Genomic DNA, 5,372 nt, shown 5'->3' with positions numbered 1-5,372 from the left:
TATTTTATAAATTTTGGATATGAATCCCTTATCAGATATATTGGTGAATATGTTCTTCCGTTCTGTGGGTTGTCTTTTGATTTTGTTGATGATTTTCTTTGCTGTGCAAAATATTTTTAGTTTGATCTAGTCCCATTTGTTTTTTTTTCTTTTGTTTCCCTTGCTTGAGGAGATAGATCCAATAAAAAATTGCTATGTGTATTGTCCGAGATTTTGCTGCCTATGTTTTCTTCTAAGATTTTTATGGTTTTGGGTCTAACATTTAAGTCTTTGACCCATTTTGAACTTATTTTTGTGTGTGGCTTAAGAAGATGGTCTAGTTTCATTTTTCTGCATGTATCTGTCCAATTTTTCCAACACCATTTAGTGAAAAAACTATCTTTATCCCATTGGATGTGTTTGATTCCTCTGTCAAAGGTTAATCAACTATAAAGGTATGGTTTATCTCTGGGCTTTCTATTCCATTCCATTGATCTATGTTTCTGTTTTATGCCAGTACCATGCTGTTTTTATTACTATGGCCTTATATTATAGTTTGATATTAGATAGGATGATTCCTCCAACTTTGGTCTTCTTTATTAGGATCACTGTTGTTAGGCAGGGCCTTTTGTGGTTCCATATAAGATTAGTTAGTTTAGATACCCTCAGCCTGATCTATGGATTCCATCACCATCTGTAAGGGATCTGGGTAAGGGTGGTCAGGGCAAGAGAGAGGCACATGCAGTTTCACCTTGAAATGAAGGCTTTCTGTTCAGTAATTTGGCAATATTCCTCTTTCCAGATTATCTTCTCAGATAGTCATGTTATCCCCTATTGAAAGAAAGGAAATAAGTTCTTTTGGGTTAATATTTACAAGCCTCAAAACTCAGCAGAAGCCATGTGATCACCTATGATCTGTGCAACTTGAGCTTCCTTGTGTGTCTGCTGCACATATTTACTTAGATCCTTCTAAAGGACCATCACAACATTATCACTTCGTGTGTGGTATTCTTGCACTGCATGGAATAGACAGCTTAAATACCTATTGAATAAGAAACATAAAAAACAGAACTCAGGGTGGGGCATGTGGGCAGGCTGGTAAAACATGTCCTTTGCTCTTGACTGTCCATTTTTTATCGAGTCTCTCTTCAGTCTGTGTTTTCAGCTCTGTCAGCACCGCAAAGGTCACTGGGGACAGCCACTTTGACTCTTGGAAACTGAGCTGAGGGTGTTTGCTGTGGCAGTTTGTATTAGAGTGTGACTGGATGGGACCCAGTCTCAGTTGTGCCTGTGGTGACAAGAACATTGCCATGGTCCCCACCCACTTCCCTATCCTGACTGTTTCCTGATCACTGAGCATGCCATCCAAAGATCCCACATGGTGGCCTTTGAGGGAGGCAAGGCAGACATGAAAGGCCAGAGGAGGAAAAGGTGAGGGAAAGAGTAAGGAAGGTTTTCATTGACAGCTTTGTCTGCAATGTCCAGTGTTGGCTTGGGTACTGTGTCACAAAAACACACATGGCCCATGCCTAGAGACTGGATAGACACTTATGAGTATAAACACAGGAGTTACTTGGGCAGATGGCACTCCATGGAATGCTCCCCAGAACACTCCCATAATTTCTTGTTCAAAGTAATGTCATCTTGGAGAGTGGTCCAGTTGAGTCCTATCAGGTACCTACAGAGGAGCCTCTACTATCACTAGAACTTGATAACTACATACAGCATGCAAGGTCCTCTCTGGACCATAGGACTCATAATTTCAGACCACAGTAAACTCCCTCCTGGCCTGAAGCAAGAACTCAGAACAGTTAAGGGTGATCATTTTTTTTTATTTTATGTGCACAAGAGCACTTTTCATAAACTATGCAGTTTAAGTGTGCCTTTATTTTTAGTCACTTTGGGAATTTCACATAACAAATCCATTGACCTAGATGAACATTACCAGATCCTACTTCCTCTGTGTACTGGCTGTGGGACCTTGGGAAAGTTATTTAAGTCTCAGTTTCCTCATTTGTAAAATGGTGTATAAAAATAGTCAACCCACCTCAGATGGGTGTTGTGAGGATTAAATTAGGTCTTTTAAGCAGCAGGTTTGTCACAGGGCTCAACAAATTCGCTGCTCAAAAACGTTAGTTCCATTATGATTTTTACTTACTGCTGTTCTATGCTTTATGAGATAACACACTAGTTATGTGACCTTCCTCTCAGAGAGGTTACCCTTACCTGCCATCATGTGAACAGGCTGTGCAGAGAGATGTTTGGATCAATGGGACCACAGGGAAAACCAACCAATCAGAACTCAGCAAGGCCATCCTTATTAGACATCTGTACCCAGACGTATGGGCTCCCACAGCTAACAAAACCTCACAGCTAACAAATAGTGATAGCAGATGAGACATTCATAAAAGTGGCATAGATTCATTGGGGGGAAAAAAACCTAGTAACTCATCAATAGAAAACAATTACAAAATATTTTTTAACTTATCGCAAGAATATTTGGAAGTGAGAGAGGATAGAACACAGCAGACAACTAACAAAGTGCATTCAGGAGGGCAAAGGCAATGCCTGTAGGAAAACAGCTCATTTCCTGAGAACCTTCTGCTAAAGACTCCCTTCTTTCTTGAGCTCCTTTGAGGAGGCACGAAGGAGTGCCTACAGTCATTCTTACAGGCACTTGGAGTGTTTCTACTATTGTCCCTTGTAAGTACTGGTCTTCTTTGAAGCTTAGAAACATTCTCTAGGAGACTGGGCCTCTCTTGCTTGGGTAAGAAGTATAAGCACATTTTCTGCTGCCTGTTCAAAAATAAATGTCTGTTTTGAGGGTAAAAGAAAGGAAAAATGGGGACAAGTATTAACAGGCCACACAACTTCTTAGGCTTAGATGGGCTGCCTCTGGGATGTCCTGCCCCACTATGCATTCTGGCTCTTGAATCACTTTATTGAACCACTAAGTTTGATGAGAGGGATAAGCAGCAGTTGGGAGTAAAAGATATAAAAGTGGCTCCTATTTACATGATATTTTGCAGTTTATAAAGATTTCTTAAGCATGTCCTCATGTGAACCTCCCGACAAGCCTGGGAGAAATTGTCATTCCCAATAAACAGATGAAGAAATTGATCTCAGGTGAAACGACTTGCTCCAATGGAACATCTGGGTTCATAACCTGATTGTGCCACTCATTTTGTGACAGATCATTTGACTTCTTTAGTGTTTGTTTCCTCCTCTATAAAATATGAGAGATTGGATTAGGTGATCTTAAATAATCTTTCCAGCTCTAATATTTTCTAACTCATCGAATTAAGTGTATAGGCTCTTCTCCGCTTGCAAATCATGATCAATGAGCATCTGTTCCACACAAGTGGCCATTCCAGTCAAGAGCTCCCATCTCTGAAGGACATATTTGAACTCCCCTCTCTTCCTTGCTGCTGGGGATACTTAGACACCCATTTACAAACACTAGAAGCTTCAGAGTCTCTCCCTCCCTGCCATTTACACTGGCTGAGGGCACAAAGAACTCAGAACTTCTGTTACTGCAATGGTCCTGTGCAAAGGAGAGGACCCCCAAGCCTGTGCGGGGGCTGTGATTGGTGGAGATGACATTCCATATTAGAATGCAGAATGACTTTTTCTGTTAAAATCAAAATTTAAAGACTGCTTGAGTTCCGTAGTGTTAAGAACTATAGCTGGTTACATTCTGAATTAAATTGTTTACTATGAAATAGCTTGAAAGCCTCACTCTCCTATTCACAGGTTTTTCTGAAGCAAGCATGTTAAGTTTCAACAAACATGGTTCAAGAACGCAACCTATCAATAGGCTACAGACTGTCCTGACTGGTACTTACCCATCATTCTTTTTTCTTTCTCCCTTCCTTCCTTCCTTCCTTCCTTCCTTCCTTCCTTCCTTCCTTCCTTCCTTCCTTCCTTCTTTTTTCTTCTTTCTTTTTTTCTTTCCTTCCTTCCTTCCCTCCCTCCCTCACTCCCTCCCTCCCTCCCTCCCTCCTTCCTTCCTTCCTTCCTTCCTTCTTTCTTTCTTTCTTTCTTTCTTTCTTTCTTTCTTTCTTTCTTTCTTTCTTTCTTTCTTTCTTTCTTTCTTTCTTTCTTCCTTCTTTCTTTCTTTTTTTCCCTCCTTTCTTTTCTTTCTTTCTTTCTTTCTTTTTCTTTCTTTCTTTCTTTTTCTTTCTTTCTTTCTTCTTTTTTTCCCTCCTTTCTTTCTTTCTCTTTCCTTTTTTCTTTCTTTCTTACAAGAGGAAGCAGCTTTTATTAATGAGTTATCTCCAAAAGCAAAAAAACACTATGTACCCACTCTCTGTCATCTCCTGTCCCTCCAGGATCTCACATTGCTCCACCAAGGAAACAGATATAAATAGCCTTTTGGTTTTTCAAAGCCCCAGGTCTTCTCCTCCCTGTGTAGCCTTAGAAATTCAGTAGCAGTATTGGGGGGCGGGGGCGGTTTCCAGTCAGGCCTGCTGCAGCTACTTAGTAACAATTGTGGAGAAAGGAGTATGAGGGAGGCAGTAAGATGAATAAGGGATGCACAGGAAAGCAGGAACCTAGGTTATCAAGCTTTGCTCTGTCCAGCCTCAGTAGCTTGATCCTTCAGTTGCATTTCTCTTTATTCTGAATCAGATAGGGGATTTCCTCTGCCAGCCATGGACCCAGCCCCAGAGGCATGAGATAAGCTAGTCTAAACTAGGGCATTTCCTGGCCCACAAACACTTAAAGATCATTGGTCAGACATATTTTGCCATCAATGTACATTTTGGCTGTTTTTCCATCCAGTACAGGACTACAATTTCTGGAGCTGTGGTAAGATATGTGATAGGAATGTCAAACTCATATTTGAGGAAATCATGGATGTACCAGCATTTTCTAAACCACCTAGTCCCTTCCTTGTTAGACTCCAGTCAGAACAGACCAGTATCTGCATTCTTGTTGTTTACCAAATACTGCATAAGAGACTGATATTCTTCCCTGAGTCGCTGCACTCATAACTCCCAGTCTTGAAGTCCAGCACTAGCCTTCAGCAACTGGATCTCAGATGCCACACGGTGTGGTCTCATCTGCCATCTTGGATGAGGGCACCTGACCCATCATTCTTAACCTTTTAGAGTAGTGTCTCCCAGTCTCTGGTCCAAATCTCAATATATAGACATGCCACATAAATATTCTCAGATGACTGCTGTTTTATTTTTTTTAAAGTAATTTATTTATTTTTTCAAATACATTTGTCTTTGCCTACACCCCACCACTTTCCCGTGCCCCTCCCTCCCTCCCTCAACTCTTCCCCTTTGGTTTTGTCCACGAGTCCTTGCTATATGTTCCTTGACTTTCCCCTTCCCTTCGTTTTCCCCGCCCCCGCTCCTTCCTTCCTTCTTGTCTCTGTTGATTTC

General features: G+C 41.1%; 1 pseudogene; it reads right to left on the bottom strand.

Moving 5' to 3' along the window:
- Positions 1-4,578: 4,578 nt before the first annotated feature.
- Positions 4,579-5,049, bottom strand: LOC129062222 (ubiquitin-fold modifier-conjugating enzyme 1-like; annotated as a pseudogene).
- Between the last annotated feature and the right edge of the window lie 323 nt (positions 5,050-5,372).

Source organism: Pteronotus mesoamericanus, unplaced genomic scaffold (genome assembly GCF_021234165.1).
Source record: "Pteronotus mesoamericanus isolate MK-2021 breed Mesoamerican mustached bat unplaced genomic scaffold, CSHL_Meso_final scaffold_705, whole genome shotgun sequence".
NCBI lineage: Eukaryota > Metazoa > Chordata > Mammalia > Chiroptera > Mormoopidae > Pteronotus > Pteronotus mesoamericanus.
Note: the sequence above shows the minus strand (reverse complement) of the source record. Positions and strands in the feature narration are given on the sequence as shown.